Genomic DNA, 21,193 nt, shown 5'->3' on the forward strand with positions numbered 1-21,193 from the left:
AGGTACTGATGGGGCGTAGCAACTGTAACAACTCTGAATTAAATTTGCTTTCTCCCTGAAAGGTACGACTATGACGCAATGGGAAACCTTTCCAGTTTGAACGAGCCACAAAGTCCACATTCGGAGGTAGCAGGGGAGGTGGAGGCAAAAGGACTTCCACCCAGGAGACAGGGCTTGTATCTGGGGTTGGGTCTTGTGTGGACGATTACATTTAGAAATAATTAGCTTGTTGCTTATAGTTTTACTGACTGATTAGGTTAAGACACCAAAATTATGTGGCTCAGATTCAGGGGGGAAAAAAAATCATGATTTAGGGGGAAAAAATGGCCCTTTCACAACATGTTTGAAGTTTCACCTCCATTTTCTGGGTAACCACGGTGACGAGCCCCATCCTGTCTAAGAGGATAGACAGTAAAGCTATATAATATGTCCATGAGAAACTTATCTGTGATGTGTCACAAATGTAATATTTCTCAACATGTACCTGAGAATGCAGTGTAGTTGTTTAGGAGTGGTTTACAGGAGAAGGCGGGTTCTGGTGTTTTGTTCCTGGCGACGCCGTGCAGGTTGTGAAAGACGGCAAACTGTGATTGTTCAGGGACCAACGGTTAGTCTGTCATGTCTCTTGGAAAAGTCAAGAATGGCAAGAATTTCTGGCTCTATAATCATCTAATCTGACATCAGATAAAAAATATTGTGATGTCTGGCCTTGGCATAAGGAGACGCAGGTTTGTACAGTGTTTGCTCTCACAGCCACACCTCTCGTGGCTTTGACTGTAATAGACTGTCTCTGTTCAGGGTCAGAAGTTTGAACCTGCGTCTCTCTAAAAATGCTCGTGTATGTGTGTTTTTTTAAAGTAACAAGTCCACCACTATGCTAACACTATTAATCTCCATCCTATACTTATCCCGTCCTTTACGAGGTCCGTTCTTGCGCAACAACCTAACCGCAACACTTTAAATAACCGTGCCTCCACCTTGCTGACTCGGCAACGTCCGCGATGCCTCACAAACAAAGAGGCTTTATCTTCAAATAGCAACATGTTTCCCAAGAGCCCAAACTTGTTTCCTCCTCAGTGCTAATAAAGTCCATTACTGGGCCAAACATCCTCCTCAAATCACACACAGCACTGAGTTTTAGTGCCCCTTGGTTAAATGAAAACAGGAAGCAAGGGGACTGAGGGATGGGATGGGATGGCTCCCTTGTCTCTGGACAGTGTTTTGGTTGGATTCCTGTTCAGTCCTGGTTCTTCTAAAATAAGACACACCAACTGAAGACCTGATTTCACAGAAGATCACCGGAATTGAGACGTCCAGAAATACAACACAATGATCCAGCCCCGGGGATGTGAGTGAGTCAGTTCAGTTCCTGACTGCCGTGTTTTTAGTTCATCCCCCTCCTCTCTCTGTTTCCTCACAAGGGGCAGCTTGACGTGTTTCTGTGTATCCCCAAGACCCTGCCTCATGAATCTGGCCATTTTTTTGTCCCCTGCCAGGCTTTCTGCTTCCTCTGCAAGATGCATAAACCAGCCTTTATGAAAGAAACCTCTGCTGTGCAATTGGAATTCACAGTGGTTGAATAATGGTATACACAAGGCAGCGGTTTCCGCCTCAAGCCATGGAGATCAAACGCAGCATTAATTCGGACTTTTCCCCTCATCCCCGGCCTTCTCAGCTGATTTTTATCACCTCAAAGAGGACCACTGTCTCTGTCTCTGACCCGAGCCCCACACCCTGTCCAACTGTCAAGGCTGTGAATGTATGATGTAGTGTAAACGGTGTCGGACCCGGTGCCCAGGATGTGTTCAACAGGTAGACCAATGGCAAAAACAAACCCCCTGAGATAGTTTGAACTGCGCTGGGTAACATATGTGCCAGTGGGGGTTGAGGCAGTGTAGAAACTACTGCAACAAATCTCTATGTTTCATTCTTTCAGTCAAAATACAAGGTTTTTTATAGGAAACAAATGCCTTACTTCCACTTTTTATTATTATTTTTTTTACAGTTGCTTTTTAAAAAAAATAACAAAAATGGAATTTGGCAGTGAATAGAGGGCTATCAGCAAAATCTCTCCAGAAGCAAATAATGTTTTACAGACATTGTAGTTAATAACAACCTGCATTTTATTTTCATAGCGCTCTAATCTTTTGTATCAACAGAAGTAATTGCTAAAAATACTGGAGGTCAAAGGCATCATGCATTCAAAGAATAGTTTTTGAGGGCAAACAGTTTCATAATCTCTAGATAGAAAAGCTGCAGATTTTCATCAGCAATCTATTACTGATCTAGAAGGAAGACTAAACACATACAGGGACCTGCATATCTCACTATTTCACTGTTCACTCCTGCATTTGCAAATGTTAATGAGAAAAGCTTCTTCTCAGGGCGAGCAGGAGGCTAACCGATAACACTGTTGATTATTTAGAGGAAATAAAGAAAATTGACATTTTTGCATGCAGCTACTGTTTTAACTAATGACTTAACTTCCTCATGTCCATGTGATGTGTTTTTATTGCTGTAAAGATGCTGCTTTTTTTTGACAAAATCAGTAAACAGCTGCCTCTCATACAGAAGGGCAGCATGCTGTGTCGTGTTAATTACTTGTTTGTTGACCACGGCTAAACTAATGTTAAAAAAAAAAAAAAAAAAATCTATAGCTTTAAATTTGCAAATTTACTGAAGTCATCCGGTTTATTATTACAGCTATTATTATTTCCCTCCTATTTAAATTAAGTCAAATATGCCGTGTTAACAGGACCAGGTCTTATCTAAATGAGTGAGGAGGGAGAGGTAATACACTTTTGACATAACTGAATGTAGGGAATCCACCAGTTAAATGTATAAAAACTACTGTTACTATATGTTTGGTGACTTTGCTCACAAATTAGGTGTAAACAGCATTATTCCCTACAACAGGGGTGCCCAATCCTGGTCCTTGAGAGCCCCTATCCAGCATGTTCTAGATGTTTCCTTCTTCCAATACACCTGATTCACATGATCAGGATCGTTATCAGGCTTCTGCAGAGCTTGATGATGAGCTGATCATTTGAATCAGGTGTGTTGGAAGAAGGAAACATCTAAAACATGCTGGATAGGGGCTCTCGAGGACCAGGATTGGGCACCCCTGGCCTACAAGGTATATTTCCACTAGTGTCATGACACTGCACTGCGTCAGTGCAACGACAGACTGGATGGATGTTCCAGTTCTTATAAAGCAGATTAGTGACTGTTAGGGGGAATGAGAGAACATGTAAAACAGAACTACCATCTTTGGCATTACTGAATTCTCCTGTAGATTTCTATCCAGGATTCTTTAAGCTCTGTGTCCTTCTATAACGTCTCTGGCATTTTACAACAAGATGGAGATAAATCAAATGAGACATCCATAAATCTGCTCAGAAATCACAGAAGAACGTCACCCTTCTAACTCCAGAACATGCCTGAGAATCTGTCTCCTTGGTTTTGTGGTCCACAGAATTAGACTTTAGAAAACCCCGAGTCTGATGAGTCACATCTGTGGAAAGAGCATTCATCAATACTGAAGACCAGTACAAATGAAGATGTACAACTTTGGGGAATTTGGACAAAAGAATGCTTTTAAACTGAATCTTCTGAGCAACATCATCCATCTATTATCTGTACACCACTTTGTCCTCTGTAGGTGGCGCTGGAGTCTGTCCCAGCTGACTTCGGATGAAGGCAGAGTTCATCCTGGACTGGTCAAAAGTCTATCGCAGGGCTAAGTGATGTCAAGTTTTTACCTTTGTTGTTGTGTTTGTTATCCATCCTTTTAGGTGAGACAGTGTACATAGTAACTGTTAAAACACAGTGTAACACAGAAAAACAATCACAAAGTCAGACCTAAAACTTAACTAACATTGACAAAAAATAAAAGCCGCTTTTTGTAAAAATCAAAGTAGGACTGTAACAGCAGAACTCTTGGTTAAATTCATCTTTTGCATGAGCAAGAATGTCATATTTCTTCTTTTTAACCTATTTGTTAAGTTTTGTTCTGCTGATGTATTCATAGACTACATATAAAAGATGGACGTAGTGTCCCAGATTGGTAGAAAGCTGAAGTTTGCTTGGCCTTCACCATAACAAGCAAGGCTAAGAAGGCTGACTGAGAACCCAAGGACACGCCCAAATGGACTCGTCAAAGACAAGGCAGCCCCACCGTATAGCATGCTGTGTCATCTGTTTTACTCTAAATGGGAGCATAACGTACTGAATAAACTTTGTGCTGCACTGAAGGAGTCTTCAAACTAGCAATCGAGACTGTAAACTCATTAGGAGAATGGTTACTGAGGCGACAGATCAAGTAAGAAGTGTGCTCATTTTCTTATAGACGTACAATCAGACCTTTATTTGCAAACAAGGGAGTCGCCCCCTGCTGGTGGTTAGGAAGAACACAGGTTACAGTTTGGGTTGTGATAAAATACTTGCAAATCTAATGGCATTCCCATCAGCCTCAGCCTCAACCTCCTCATCAAAATGCCTGAACACCAAATCACAAACTAAGCATAATAAACCTTCCTCCTGTCATTTCCACTGTGAGGATTAGCATGCTGATGCTAACTCCACTGTGTGCGGTGTCACAGAGCAGCTAGACTGGCTGTAGTGGTCTAGCTTTTAATATGAAGAAAAAGTCAAATAATAATATGCTAGTGGTACAAATTCAAATCAAACATGTGCTGTAATTCAAAAACAAGATTAAGCACTCAAATCAAGACGAGCTGAATAATGCTGAAATATTTTTGGATCTGGCCGAGAGAATGAATGACGCTTCTGGTTTTTCTTGGGAAAGCACACACTATAAATCCATCTGGCTCGGATACAAGGCGCACAAACAGCGTCCCAGTTGTTTGCACGTATAAACGAGACAAACAGCTCTGTGTGTTTGCACATGTGTGCATGTACGTCTGCACAGAGCGTGAACGGATGACAGCCTCCTCTGTTAGAGCTCCTCACGCCTTAAGAAAAGGCAGAGCGCCGCATTGTTGGGAGAGGTCGCGACCCGAGAGCAGAAAAGACACAGTGGTGAATGTGGCACAGTGTTAGCCGAAGTGTGTGAGAGCCTGAAGGAGGAGGGATACGCTGCTGAGGAGAGAGAAGAGAGGAGATGGAAGACCGGGGAATCTGTGGTCTCACTGAGCTGCATGCCAAACCTTACTCCGGATACCAACCCGCCCAGGATGCCGTGTTTCTTCTCTCTCTCTGACTCTCACTCTCTCTCTCTCTCTTTTTTTTTTTTTCAGAACAAACAGACCTATGGAAAAACGGAATGTATTAATTAAAAAAGTCCACATGCAGGTGGGCAAGAGGTCAGCCAAAGTTCCTTCACATTGGAAAAACATGGATTAGAAGCCAGCTCGCTAATGAACTAAGGCCTCCGTGTTGAGTGGTCAGAGCTGCAACTAGTGAAAAAAAAAACACAAGCTGGAGGTAAAAGACACAGGGAAGAGCTAGAAACCAATCCAGGACAATAATCATATGACCGTCTGACATCGCTGCCACTGAGGTCAGCTCACAGCGTTTAGTTTTAATGCTCACCCAGCTCCAAATGACCGAACGGATCTGCAGTCATAAACTCAAAGGCTCTGATTTGACTTGAATTTCTCATCGAGTGTAATTGCTTCATATGTTTATCATTTCCTCTTGGAAAGTTATTATTCAGCAGGACCAACAAAGCCTGGAAAAACAATCCTTCCCCCAATCTTTCCCTTTTCTTTTTTTTCTTTCTTAGTTATTATCATTGCTTTAGAAGCAGAGGAGGAAAAGGATGAAGCCACTTTCTGCTGTGATTGTTGAAAAGCTTCAGCGGTCTCCGTGCTGTGCAGCTCTTCTTCTGACTGAGGCTCAGACGTGCAATTAAGAAAGATCTGAGGAGCTGTGGTCTGGCTGAGGCCGGGCCACGGGACAGGGACGAGGGATGGGCGTGAAGACGGAGACACATGCAAAGCTTTAGGACTTGTCAATTTGGACATTTTAGTGGTGTTTTGTTGTGTTTTGTCCCAGCGTCCTGGAAAAGACTCCAGAACCAAAATGCGTCATTGTCAGTGATGCAGCATCAAAGGCTTTTATGAGGCCTGGAATTTTCTCTCTGAGTTCAGTTTGTTGTGATTCTTTTCCCCAAAGAGCACCTTCATTTGTTAAATGTGTTCTCCATTTTTGAGTTTCAATTCAATTTTATTTATATAGCGCTAATTCAAAAGGTACTTCATCTCAGGACACGTCACATGGGAAGGTCAGGACCTTACAAAATTCTATTTCTTTATTTAATCAGAGCCGATCCAGACTTGTATTTACTACAGCTGCCAATAGCAAACAGAAGGTCAACATAAAATCATAGCTACAAGCAGAAGTAAAGACATTTTTAAGGATTTCTTTACATATTCGTTGCAACTTTAACTGCTGCTATGAGGCATCCATAGCAGGAGTTATAGATTGTATTTCATGAGGTTCTGTTAGAGCTGTCTGACTCTGGGTTGTGAATCATTTATTGTATAACTGTTTATATAAGCTAGGTATCATTGAGGATGTTATAACTGATGTAAATAATTGCAGAAAAATGCATTATAGTGTTTGTATGCTGCTTTTAAAGTATAAAGAGGAGTGTGATGTGTTTCAGACAACTGGAAAGTTTCTCCTTTAGTTTTAGATTCAACTTGTATGCAGTTCTTGAAATCCACTTCCAGTTTGACAAATGTAGAAAGCTGTCTTTTGTCTTCACCTTCATTAAACACCTTCAGCATCAGCAGCAGGACTTCTGCTGTCCCCAAACACTTGGTGCATTTTAGTTACACAGCAGATAACTGATGATGTCAATCTTCTGATGCATCACTGTGACTGTAGATTTCACGCAAATGTTCTCCTGCAGCCAAATCATCGGGAACAAAACCTCTCATCATGAATGCAGCACTATCAGAGGCAGAAATACATTCATCTTTTCAGAAGATATTGTTTATTCTGGACACTTTTTGGGGCCAATCAAGGGCATTATTTTATATTATTTAGAATTATTTATTTCTTTATATTTGTCATATATCCACAGTGTTCTTAACTCAACACTGCAATATATATTTATTCTACCGTTTGGCTGCTACCATGCTCATTCCTAACTGTACATACTTCCTACTGGCTCCGTTTGTAAATATATTTATATATTCTTATTTGTCTTTTTTATACTTGTGTTTTGCACCACTGGAGTTGTCCTTTAATTTCGTTGTACTTTGTGTATGATGACAGTAAAAGCATTCTGTTCTATTCTACTGCATGATTTTCCCTTTTTCCCTGCTTAAGCACAAATAATAATAATAATTTATTTAAAAAACAGTCTCCCACTAGTGTATTTAGGTGCTTATTTCAACATATTTTAAGTGAACTCTTCAAATTCATCTAAAATGCTGTTTCATCCAAATTACAGGAAGGTATATAAATAAAACAAAAGTGTCACGGCTAATCCGTATCAGGCTGTTTAGACTGTTAACCTAGAATTAATTTGAGACTGACTCCTGAAAGCCACTGATTCAGTGAAGGTGAATGGGATTTAACTCGTGGTGCAAAATTAAAAATTACAGAAAACTCAGCTGAAACACGTCCTTGTTACTCTGTACAGTCCACATCCACAGAACAGCATGTGTACAGGTTCTACCAGAACTACTAGAAGAAATCACCGATTGGACTACAATCTGTCACAAAGGCTTCCCCTCCTCACAAATTCCAATATAATATAATAACATTCAGAGGTGCATAGAAAACATGCATTGAAATAAAACACATAAACAGCTTTCATATTGCACCACCCAGTGGCAGCGGACCCTCCCCGGCTCAGGTGGACTTGTTAATAGGGTGTTGAGTTCTGTTAAGTGAACGGAAAGTGGGTGAAGCCAAAGCCAGCAGTTTTAGCATCACTCGTGCTGTTCATTCCACCTCTTTGGGAAAGAATAAGAGTAGATTTTTTCCTGCGCAGATTTGAGTAAATCCCACGTTTTCGGCGTGCTCTGAACGCGCCTCGCGGCCCCGGCGGGGAGCATTCATTTATAACGGCGGGGTGGTGGAAAAGCGTCAGCCGTGTTTATACGTTTGAGCTAAAGGAATAACATAAATCCTTAAGTAAACCTAATCTGTCAGTGATTGTAAACAGTCTGTCACAGTAATGGCTCCGGGAACAAATGAGGACCTCATGGCGGGGCCTCAAGTAAAAGCCCCCCACACGCTGAACCCCTCACCCATCCCTCCCCCATCTTGTATCTTACCCCCTTTCCATTTAAAAAACCCCAGTGTGGTCTACTAGAGGAAGGAGCTGGTAGGAACTTCCTCCCTTTGCTGAATATGAATATGGGGGGGCGCTGCAGACCGACCCCCAGTCTGTCCATCGGCACAGAGGGGGAGCGAACAGAACAGGCCAGGATCTGTGCACGAGATAAGACAGGCAGCAGGAAGGAGACAACCCAGAGCTCCCTACTCCCTGACGTGACAGAGCCACTATTCATTTTTCAGGAAGAAAGAAAGAAAAACAACATCAACAATATCAGATGCAGCAGAAGAGAGGAGCAGGGGGGAGCAAGGCAACTTGACTTCATTAAGAAGTCCTGTCTGTCTCTTCTGGTGGCACGCGAGATGCTGTTTTAACTTTAACTCTTGTAAAAATCACCCTGTTTTCCTAAACTTGAATAATCACACATAAACAGCTAGCAGTTGAACATTTTGTAAAAAGTTTCCGCAAATAAACGCCGCTGAAAAGCCAGCGCCTCCGGGCTTCAGCCGATTCCGCGGGACAAAGAAGTGCATCGGCGCCACAGCAGCCCAAACACTTGTTGTTGTCACTAACCACATAAATCATTCCATTCTCTTCATCTCCACACAGAAGCTGTGAACAATGGCAGGTAAACAGAGACGACGCTGGAAGAAGAGTCTGTTAGCTCAGCGCTGTCCTCTCCCACACACATTCCTGGCTGCCTGTGTGTCTAGTGAAGGTGCAGATAAACGGCCGCGGCACCGCATGTCAGCACAAAGCAAACACGCCGGACGGACGGGACCAGGACGCACGATTAGGATCACACGCATGCAAACAGTCGCTGCATACGTGTGTGAGAGCGCACAGATAAACCCAAGCAACGCACACGAAAAAGCCAGGAGGAGCTCAGAAGACAGCGATGTGCCACTGTTCAGATTGACTTCTGACGGGTTCTCTGTCACCAAAGCCAAACATGCTCTTTCTCTTTTCTCTGCTAAGCCAGTAAAAGAAAGAGTTTGTTCCTTGGACACAAACGGGCAAAGAGGAGTGTGATTTGGCCTGAAAGGACAAAGAGGAGAGCTACAAGTTTGTTCTACATGGAGAACATTTGAAAGCAGTGTTCCACCTGAAATGGAGACTTTCCATAGAAAATCCTGTAATATATCCCAACACATAGGACCGTAATGTCCAGACTATTGAGCGCACCTGAATATAAGCCGCACCCGCTAATTTTAAAAGAAAACAAATGTGTACATATACAGGCTGCACTTGTCTATAAGCTGCAGGTGTCCACGTTGTAACATGAGATATTTACACAGAAAGATTTTTTCAACTTTTAATTAAATACGTACCGGTAACACACACAAATATATAAATGCTTTTGTTCCCGAACAGTGCCGGTAACACGGCTGGTTAAAAGAATAAAAGATACAGTATCCTACCAGGAGAAGTCATTGATCACTATCTTCATCTTCCTCCTGCACTAAAACCACTAAAGTCGTCTTCTTCAGTGTTGAACAGCCTCAGAATTACTTCTTCACAAACTTCCTCAGTCTCTCTTTCGTTGTCGCTCTCGAGGCAAATCCATAAAAATCCATAAATTCGCTGCATCTCGTTTTCAAAGCGTGTGAAAAAAGTAGTGGCTTATAGCCCAAAATGTACGGTACATCAAATGCAGCATGACAGATATCTGGTTGCATTTTGCAGTATTCAAGCTGAATTGCTTTTCTGGACCTTCTGACCCAAAATCCTCTGCAGATACATTCCATACATCACAGTGTCTCATTCAAATTTTAAGCAGCTTGAGTCAAACAGAACACATAAATGGATGACAGCTCATTTTGAACCACAGGCTGTGATTGACAAATAAAGTCCAAGGTGCTCAAGTGTTACATCCCAGCTGTGTTTGTGTTACATGCAACAGAACTGCAGCTAAAAGTAAAAACACAATTTAACAACATGTTTAACTTCTCTACTACTGGTCGATATATTTGACAGACAAAAGATAAACTTGTGGTGGAATCCTGCTTCAGTTTGACAACACGTTGAGAACACACATTACATGACGTGACTGATGATGAGCTGCAACATTAATAAAGCTGAGGGCCAGAAAACTAAAACAACGAGTTAAAAGAGGCTAAAAATGTCCTTCGCTGAGGGAAACAGCACAGTTGGATGACAGCTCTCTGTAATTCAAACTACATGAAGTTATTTCATAGGCGACCAAACAAGTCTTGTTTAAAAGGGAAAGAAAATGAAATTAGGAACATGCTTTAGCCGTACCACAAACACACCCAGAGAAGTGCCTACAAGGAAGAAGCTTTGAAGTCGTGCTCGGCCTGCGTGTGCTGTCGAGGAGGTGAACTGTGGAGCAGCCCTCACACGGGGAGCAGAGGATGGCAGGAGACCGGCTTGGTTTGGCAGCAGCGGGTCGCCCGGAGAACAATGTGGGCTCCATACGTGTTCGGTTCCTCGTTTCATGTGAACGCTCGGTGACAGAAAAGAATGAAAAGACACCACCTTGCTGTGAGGTCAAGGGTCAGCGTAGCTCTGAATGCTCGTTTATCTCAGACGAGGAGATGACGACGGGGAAAAACTTATTGCTAACGGTGGAGTAATGATTCATGTCTGACATCAGCTGTCAGCTCCACCAGCTGGTCATGAGGTCAAAGTTAGCCAAGTTAGAATGTTACTGTGTCATATATGCAACCCTGAATTCATTATTGAATGTGACTAGTTCTAATGTAGAGAGCAATTATTTAACTCTTCAGTGTATCTAGACCAATAAATCCAACACCTCATAATAATAGTAAATGGTAAATGGTCTGCACTTATATAGCGCTTTTCTACCTTTGCGGCACTCAAAGCGCTTTACAATGTTTCTCATTCACCCATTCACACACACATTCATACACTAATGGCGACAGAGCTGCCATGCAAGGCGCTAATCTACCATTGGGAGCCATTTGGGGTTCAGTGTCTTGCCCAAGGACACTTAGACATGTGGGGAGAACCGGGGATCGAACCGCCATCAGTGGACAACCCGCTCTACCACCTGAGCCACAGCCGCCCATAACGCGTTTAATAATTTAGGTAAACTTGACGTTTTTAAATTACATTAATGAAAATGACACCTTGAAGGTTTATGTTCATAAAGTTACACTAAAAGACCAAATGACCGTAATAACCTCAACTAACTTAGCATCATCAGTTACATCACGTCCTTCATAAACAGTATGTAAAATAGTAATACAGCCGTGACTCGATAATCAAACACTAAATGTAAAACCTTCTTTTATGTCGGATAGCAAGGCTGTCGGATTGTCAAGACGGAGGTCGAGATACAAGGAGGGCTTGATGCTGGAAGGCTCATTTGTTGTTAATAGTTGTTATAATAACTAGTGTATTGTTAGAACACTACACATCGCTGGATTTCTAACTTCCACCCCGGGGGAGCGCTCCGACGGAGTGGAGGTGGCCGCAATGCACAGGCAGTACTTGGCTGCTGATGTTAGTTTAGTTTGCGGTCGGATTTCACAAAAAAATCTGAATTGAGCATCAAGTCTGAATGTGTATTGTACAGTCAGATAATACGCTGTTACCCTTATCTGTGACATAAAATGTCATGTCGGAGTCAGAATCCAAGGCTGTCGGTATGTTAAGGCTGTTTTTAATGGCTTCTGTTCGTTTTTCCTAAAAACCTGTCGGATAGCAAGGTTTTGGATTGTTAAGGGTCAGAATGTCAAGTGCTTTCAAATAACAAAAGATGTGTGGAAAAGTTTTAAATCATTTGCAAGTTATTCTCCAACTTTAATCTTTCAGCGAGTTAGCTTTAATGAATTAATATTACCAAAACAAACAAAACAAAACAAAAGGGCTGCTAAAAAAATAGTACAATAAATAAGAAAATACAAAGTCTTCTTGAAACACAACCAAATATTATCTTGATTAGAAGTTGCAAGATGTGTAAATCACTGCTTAGTTTGGTTGTTAGATTTGCTAATTTGTTGAACTGCATCGGTGGGTCCAACCTGCAAATTTATTTCAAATTCCTTGTAATTTAAGGTTTTAATTCAAAGTTGGTGATTTCTAAAACTAATCAAGTAATTCAAATAATGTCGTCAGTTATCTACGTTCTGAGTTATTGTTCTTCAAGCTGACACAAAGAATTTCTTCATTTCAGATAAACTCACATCTGTAGTCAGTAAACAGACAAAACTGTGTTCATTCATGTACATTTAAAGGCGTCGAAGCAACTGAGCTAAAAACCAACTTTCATCAGGTTTGCTATGTAATTAGTTGATTAATTATTAATTGATTTGTAATTGTTTCCTGAAGTAATGAATTGTTTCCTAATTTAATGAGTGAAATCAACATTCAGCTCATCATTCAAAACCACAAAGATTTAAGTTAGAAATACTCGTGTTGAGTCTTCAAGTGGTACAAAAAAAGGACAAAAGAAAGTAGAAATTTTGCATTAAAATCTTTTAAATTTACATAAAATAAGTGGAGAAAGTTTATTTAAATCATGTAAAATGTTAAAAGATCTTGCGTAAAAACTTACAAACACCTGAGACGACCCAGTTTATACCGACACCAGTGATATAATAATAACTGTGCCATCAGAATAAATCCAGTTATTAATATTTTTGTCATTTTTTCAACAAAAATATGAACAGATGAAATATTCTTCTGTGGACAAATCAGAAGTCTTCATCGCTCCCTTTAGCAGAAACAACTTCTTGTAGGCGTTTTGCCAAATGCCTGTTGAAACTTTCACTTCACTTCAACTTTCACACAGATCGTCTTCCAGCACTCTTTCCTACGATGCAGCATTGAGCTGAATTAGTTGAATCAATGAGCGTAAGCTGCTCGGTCGCTGAGGCAGCGAGACAGAAACAAACCAGAACATTTCCAGCTCCGTGTTTCACAGTTAGCGTGAGGTTCTCCTCTGAAAAAGCTGCCAAACATGTCTGCCGTTACTGCAGCCAAAACACTCGATTTGTGATTGTTCCATCCATAACAGATTATTCCAGAGGTCCTGCTCTTTAAGTCTGTGTTCACTGACAAACTGTAGCTTTTCTGTTATGTCTTTTTATTTTATTTTTTTAAAATCTTTAAATCTTTTTAAAGCCATCTACAACCTTTTTTTTCTGAGAAGCTCTTCAGATCTTGACATGATGACAAAAACAATCAAAGTTTGCTGGTTAAAGGTGTCAAAAGTCCAACAGTTTCCAGGGAATATATTTATTACTTCACATGACTGCACTAATCGAGTTATGCAAGTAAGCAGACACGTTTATGGCGACTTCAGGCTTAAAAAATCCTGATGAACTTTTGGATCCAGAGGTTCAAATGAAGCGTCAGAATTATTGCGGTAATGAAGCATCATAATTGCCGTCTAAGCCGTGTCTGCGCAGCATTTATCCAGTTTAAATGTGGATTTTATTTTCAATATGTAGTTGTTAAAATAAGCCTTTATCCTACCACAGAGACAGTCTGTGTTGCTGCCATATTTCTATGGCATCGGGTTCCAATCCTGTTAAAGGGATGTGATGGATTATTTTCTGGGGATTCTGAAACCGAACTCGCTAACCCGCAGCCAGAACCACATAATGTGTGCAGTCCAAAGCAGAGCAGAGCTGTTTTCTTTCATTTGGTAGCATTAGAGCTTGTTACCACCAGCAGTGATGAATCAGTGAAAGTCTCTCCAGGTGCTGTGTGTAAGGAGCTGTCTCCTCTACAGTGTGTTTAGACTCCACTTTCAATCCTCCCTACTCTTGCTCCAATCCCCAAACCTTGCCGCCATGGCAGATAAATCTCCTCGGGAGCAACGGAATTGCTTCCTTGTTGTTAATTGAGATTTAGTGCTCATATTAACAACATTCATTGGGCAGTGTTTGAAAGCAGATGCGTGCCAAGAGCTCTGGAATAAGGATTAGAGTGAAAAAATAACTATTGCATGGCCTGTTAAATCTAACCAACATACGCCACTCCTGCAGCCAGATCTCTCATTTCACCTGTATTTACACAGACATGACTCGCACGCCGGTTCACATAGAGAAGAATAAATAGTGAGTTGGCTTGTTGGCTCAGTCGTGGGGAGGAAGAGGAGGAGGAGGAGGAGGAGGGGGCTGGGAAGTAGTGAGGTTTGAATTTCAGACAGGGACACAAAGGAAGTCATAAAGTTAACTCTCTTTAATATGAGACAGTGGATGATTAAAGCTAAATAAACACTGTTATCCTATGCACAGAGTCAAAGGAGACGCTCGGCTGGATGTTTGTCCAAGTAATGACACACAGTCACATCCGCTGGTTTTCTCAGAGCCTTCACGGTCATTTTTCTGCTCTCATCACTGAAGTGGGGCGTGCATCTGGACATTAATTGTAGTTCTGCTTTCACAGTTGTTATGGGAAACTTGGTAGCAAACAGCAGCCTGTTTGGAGCCACTTGTGGAAGTCCAGCCTTTTTCTCCATCTTTTGTAAGAGTCATCTGAAAAAAAAGACGTAACAGACACGTAAGAGGTAATATGATGAGCAAAAGCAATAAATGACATGTATCCTAAAATCATATTGTTATTTGCATGATACTTGTGTGGTTTAAACAATAAAGATATGTGCCGTTAACCTAGTGATGTGTATTTAATCACATTGGTTTGTGTTTTTGGTGCATTTATTGGAACCACATCCTACATGTAATGTGCAGGACAGCAAGAACCAAACAATCCCAAAATCGAGAAAAGAAATAAATAAAAATTGGTAACTCTTTAGATTACTCAACAAAATTACTGTGAAGTTACAGATTACATTGTAGTGTAATCTTTGGTACTAATGGTGTACCAGTACAATCTGTATATTAGTCATATGATAAATACCCTCCATGCCACACTCCACATAGTCATTTAATCAGCTGTTACCATCAAAATGTTGGGTATTGCAGCTTTAAAGATGTTAGTTATAGAATTCTTATGTGATTGTGTCATTTTTTAACTCAAGGTTTTGTTTGCCAAACGTGGTGCTTGTATACATAATGCATTATATGTTAAGTTTGGGGCTGCAAGGTGGATCAGTGGTTAGCATCGTTGCCTTGCAGCAAGAAGCTGGGGACACCCGGGATCCTTCTGCGTGGAGTTTGCATGTTTTCCCCGTGCAGCGTGGGTTCTCTTCGGGTTCTCCGGCTTCCTCCCACAAAGTCCAAAAACATGCTGAGGTTAATTGGTGATTCTAAATTGTCCGTAGGTGTGAATGTGAGTGTGCTTGGTTGTCTGTCTCTAAGTGTAGCCCTGTGATAGACTGGTGACCTGTCCAGGGTGTCCCCTGCCTTCACCTGAGTCAGCTGGGATAGACTCCAGCTCCCCGCGACCCTAATGAGGATTAAGCGGTGTATAGACGATGGATGGATGGATGTTAAGTTTGGTCTGTTCATCCTGGTGTCAGCCGGTCTGTTAAAAATAAGTGCACTTTGTCTCTTCTATACTTCACCACTAGGGGGAGCACAAAGTCAGAAGTTTCCTAATTTCATAAACACTTTAACTCCAAAGAATCTACACATAGATTTTATTTTTTTATTTTTTTTTTAATGCAGCAGATACTTTGTCTGAGAACATTTCTTAACTCTTAAGCAGTCAGTCATTTAATGTGGTGCGTACAGACACTGCTGTGGGTCAGTCAACAGCTTTCCCCAGACTTCCTTTTTATCAGAGCATCCATGACACTATCGTTTAGCTCTGTTCAGATCCAGGATGTTGAACGAACCAGTTATCAGCCTCGTGTCAGGATTGGAGCCTCCGGGCCCCTACAGTAGCCGAGCCACGATAGTTATCCTGCTTTGTGTTAGCCTTTATGTGAGTGTGATATCCATCTCGGAGGGGGGCTGCAGTGGGGTCAGCGGAGGGGCTGGTGCTCTGGTCGACTTTAGCTCAGGAGAGTTTACTGGCTTCTGTGATATTAAAACGCTGAAACATACAGAGAACAGGAGCGCCTACATCACAGAGCGGTGAGGGCTTGGTAATGTGATACAGATGGAATCCACACCGGTGGCTTGATGAGAGGGGTCTGTGATTTCAAGAACCGCGCTACCTCTGCTAGTCTAGACCACAATAAAAGCTCCAGCCTCAGTTACTGTCAGACTCCACCAGATGGGGTCTTTGTGGTGAATGGGGGGATACCTGACAGCGCTGTGCAAACTCAAGACTGTGCTAAATATACCTGACGCCGTGTTTATGAAAGGTTTTCAGGTAGTCTTGATAAAACGTCAAGAATGATTGAATGTGATGTCTTTGGAATACAGAGGAGAAGAGAAAATGCCATTTGTCAAGGACCACCCACGATCACTGTGGCGCATTCTTCAAGAGATTATATGTAATTTGGGCAACTAATGTTTATAAAGCCATTCTGCAACCCGCAAAAGATTCATTTTCTGATGTTTATTAGCTTTAAAGGGATCCAGACTGTTGGTTTGCCAATATGACAGTCACCCCGGTGTCACTGGACTGGCTCTGTGTTAAAAAGACCACTTCAGATATTGCCAGTGACAACATACAATCTTCTACATGGTGGAATGCGGAGTGGAAAGTCAGTTAAAACCACAAATGGAGTCTTTAAAGAGGTTTGTGTCAGCCGCGTCTCCGTCTTTTGAATGTGACGCTGAAAAATACCCCGGTGACAAAGTTTGTTTTCTTTGATTTGAAGGTTTTAATGTGTTTCTCAGTGTGAAAGGGCAGCAAAGTTCTGTTGGAAGAGCTGCTGTTCCCCTGGGTGTAAAGTCACATTTTGAAGACAGAGGCCACACCAGGGCAGCACTGGGGTTGCTTCATCTGAAAACAAGCAGCATTTCTGTGGTAAGACCATGAAATCTGGGCTGTTTCAGCTCACTGTGTTTTGCTTTCGCTTTCCCCCAATATTCCTACTCATCATTCAGAGTGGGAACTTGGCAAGAACGCCGGCGTATTCTCCTGGGCTGTAAGACTAATCTGGAATTTGATTTCATTTTCATAAAGTGCAGATGTATAACCCACTTTGTGAGTCTTTCTGTGTGATGGATGCGGGATCACGCCGGGTTTATTCGGAACAACTTGGACGACACTTATTAGCTGAAATTTACCAGTCCACCCACCGGTCCTCCAGGGACGGAGCCGCGTCCAGCTCCCTGACCTCTCCGCTGGGCATCGATCCCTGCCCACATCCAGAAGAGCGAGACAGCGCCAAGAAGTGTGGAGAAACTCACCTCAGAGAATATGTGTCATGTCCTTCTTAGTCATCTGTGCTGCAGTGTTCACCCCGGTGGAGGGTAACACAAACAGAGGAACAGCAGGAGGCAACGGTGGCCAAGTCAAATAAAGAGGAATATGTATGCGCAACGATGCTGCACATGTACACAGATGCAGGAATACAGCAACGCAAACGCATGCATTTGCTTTCATGCCTGCACCCTCCTCTCTGAAAAGCACACAGCATTAAGTGTACACAAGCAATTATCCCTCAAACACATTTTATAGTCGCAGTCAACACAGCAAACCAATCTGGCTGAGAGCAAATAAACAAAGTCAGCGAGGTTTGCATATGACCACTGATAATATACACACGATGGTCTTTTGAATGAGGCCACAAGCAGGAAAATGACCCACTTAAAGGATCCTCGTCGCTATCACTGCCAATGTAAGTGCAGCTGCTCGATTCATTGAGGGAAAAGTGTCTTCATGGCCGAGTGTCGTGCAAGCGGCTGCTGAAATGTCAGCGGCTGAATGTGCAGCTCTCACGCCGAGGCCATGCAGCCGATGTGCCCCACTGGCCTGCTTCAGACTAGCACAGGCTCAGCTTTGTCGACTTGGCAGAGGAGACCTGGCCCTGCTCAGAATCCATATTTGTATGTGATGATGGAGCAACTCAGGCTCGAATAGAAACTGCTGCTGTTTCATACGGCTTCTTTTGTCGTTTATTTTTAGTCAACACTTGAATAATTACATGTTGGAGGGATTTATTTGCTTCATTTGAAAGATGAAAAATCACATTTCTAAATCAAGTATTACACATTTTAACTCAAGATGTATGGTTCGTTTAGGGTAAAGCAACCAAAGAACAGTTTAAAATCAATTAATCCTCAGAGGTTTAAACACGGTTAGGCTTGGATGGTGTGCACACACCAGAGCAAACACGCCGACGGTCAAACACAACATCACTCAAATGTGTGCTACAAGTCGTCCACACTGTGCATAGACATAAATGCATGCAGATAAGACAGGGTTTGCACACTGGACTACTTCTCCATCACATGCTTTCTCTGGAGTTTTCACCTGCTGGCTCTGCACTCAACACAAAGACCTTATTGTGACCAACTGGATTCCACTGTTAGTCCTGGGTGAGATTAAAACACACACACACACGCTCTCTCTCTCACACACACACACACACACATACACATGTATTATGCCTGCGTTTTCCCTTTAAGATGCCTTTAGTCCAACATACATTAGATGAGTCTACTCTAACTTGCATGCAAGAAGTCATGTGCAGGGACTCATATAGTTCACCGACATGCAGCACACAGGATGCAGCAGGTTGGCTGAGCTGCTCGAGCTGCTTTCACGTGACTACATTGTGTTAATTTGTTACAAGGATGGAAGGTTTTTACTTACCAAGAACGTACTTAAATATGTGTGGTAACGTGTTGTATGTTAGAATCCTCCACTAGAATTAAAAGGCCTGTGTGAAAAATTCTACCAAAATGTTCCATATTGTGCCTCTTTTCAGCAATTGAATTAAAGTCTCACATATTCTTCAAATGCATCTTTTAATTTTCACAACACAACACACTGCACAGATGTTTAATTTCACGATGACTGGTGTTAGGCCTGTTACCAACAGGCTGGCTTTACCTGCAGCTGATGTGCTACTGTCCATGTCGCCTTCAGGAAAAAGACTCTCTGTATCTGTGACTAAATAGCAGCTGATACAGAGATTAATGTATGTGAAAGCAGGACTTTTATTGGTCTCTAACTGTCTTTCTGAGCAATCATTTTACAAGAAAATATTGCAAAATCCACAACACAGCTTGTGACTCAAGTAAATAACGAGTTTGTCTGAGTGAGTTTAAAATCTGTATTTAGTGAAGCAGAGCTGCAGATTGGGAAACATGACATGTTGTGTTAATGCACTATAGAAAAGCATATAAATGAAAAAAAAAGCTTTATTAGGAATTGGACTGTAATAAAATGTGAGCACAGAGAGAAGAAAAAAACAAACAAACAGATTAAAACACTGACGGAGTTTAGCTTGTACTGAAGCAACATGAAAACACAGTGACCTCCTCAGTCCTTGTTCGTTGGGTTCAAGTTTGTCTTTCCATCATTTCGACATGCCGCTCAGCTTTACAGTTCTCACAGAGTTCTGACCTGTGGGCATCAAAGCTAATGATGTTCAGTCACGTCTAAGGATTTTTGATTGTTGCAGAGACACTTCCATGAATAAAAACAATAATAGACTGGATTTTCAGCTGCATATAGACTCTTGTGTTCACTCTTGTAGCCAACAGCAGAACATTTCGTATGCTTTGGTTGAGACATTTTAGAGTTAGCACAGACAGCTCTAGAAGGCAAATAAACCAGGTGGACTGTGAAGCAGCTGCTCATTGTGAATGTCTCACCTGGAAGCAGTGAGGGGGCAGGATTATACAAAGTCTGAGCTGGATGACTAATGGTTCCTTAGTTCCTACTTACCAACTGAACAAAATTCCAAACAGATTGTAAAGCTGGGAGGTCATCAGGTTGAGCCGGGCTAAAGGGATGGCAGCAGTAAGCATTAACATATTCTAACAGCTTTTATTTTACAGCTCTGAGTTTGTAAAACAGGCAATTTAAAAACAAAGAAGGAATTTCATGATGTGCAACATTTAAATAAACCTACTAGCAAAATGTAGTGAATGTATGAGAATAAAAGTTTGTTACTTCTGACTGTTTGTTTGTTTGTTTTTTATGTATGTCATAATTTGATACTTAATAGTGAAGCATATACAGGGACAGCAGAGAAATCTGATGGCTCCAAACATGGTTCATGGGAGAGGAAAGATGAAAAAAACAAAGTTCTGAAACACAAATTTTTGGACTTTTCCTCTGAAATGAAACCACATGAGAAGTTTAGAAAGAAAAAACATAATTTAGCAGAGCTGTTCACAACTCATAGACATCTGATTATTAACTCCGTGTACACACTGCTTTTTATACGAAGCCAAAAAAGTTGAATATTTGACAATGTGTTGTATTTTAGCAGCTTGTTATCCAATGAGTCAAATCTTAATCTTCAAAGTAACAAAGGTGTCACATGAATGTGGTGCAGTACAAAGTTTATTATTTCCCTCTGAAATGCACTTCAGTAAACGTACTTAGGTACTTTTCACCACTGAGTATATTCTAAAAGCATAGCTTCTCTAAATGAGTGGAGTTACACGATAACACTTCAGTAGAAACGCCACAGGCTGGATTAGTGCTGTCACAGTGAATATCAAGCCAATGCCACCATCTGCTGGAGGAAGTCAGCACTAACCAGGAGAAACCTGCAGCACTAAAGTTCACTATCAACATGGTTGTGAGTCAGCATTAAAATCAAAATGTAGTTTGGTGCATATGTTTAGTGAGACAGCACCGACACCACCAACAGAACCTCTGAAACTTCTTCTTCTAAACTTCTTGAGCAGAAGTATCAGCATCTGGTACTAAATGTACTCTTAGATGTAAACATTAGTTACAGACAAAGCAACAAACATATTGGCACCTGTCCACAGAGGTGTTGTTGGATGAGGAGTCGCATTGGTTCTCATCACTGGTGCCATCGATAAGCATGTCTGGGCAGTGTCCTGACAGATGTTGATAAGTGCTCTTCAACAAGAAACTTATACAGACTAAAACATCCGACAACCTACAAACACTGTGGCACAGACCCCATCGCCATTATTTGTGAGG

General features: G+C 41.7%; 1 long non-coding RNA gene across 1 annotated transcript in view; it reads right to left on the reverse strand.

The window, feature by feature from the left end:
* Nucleotides 1–13,399: 13,399 nt before the first annotated feature.
* LOC103361592 (uncharacterized) overlaps nt 13,400–21,193 on the reverse strand; it is an 18,350-nt gene continuing 10,556 nt past the window's right edge. Inside the window, exon 3 of the long non-coding RNA XR_520414.1 lies at nt 13,400–13,410. This is a non-coding gene — a long non-coding RNA (uncharacterized LOC103361592). The remainder of the gene's footprint in view (nt 13,411–21,193) is intronic.

The sequence above is a fragment of the Stegastes partitus genome, unplaced genomic scaffold (genome assembly GCF_000690725.1).
Source record: "Stegastes partitus isolate 25-593 unplaced genomic scaffold, Stegastes_partitus-1.0.2 Scaffold516, whole genome shotgun sequence".
Lineage (NCBI taxonomy): Eukaryota > Metazoa > Chordata > Actinopteri > Pomacentridae > Stegastes > Stegastes partitus.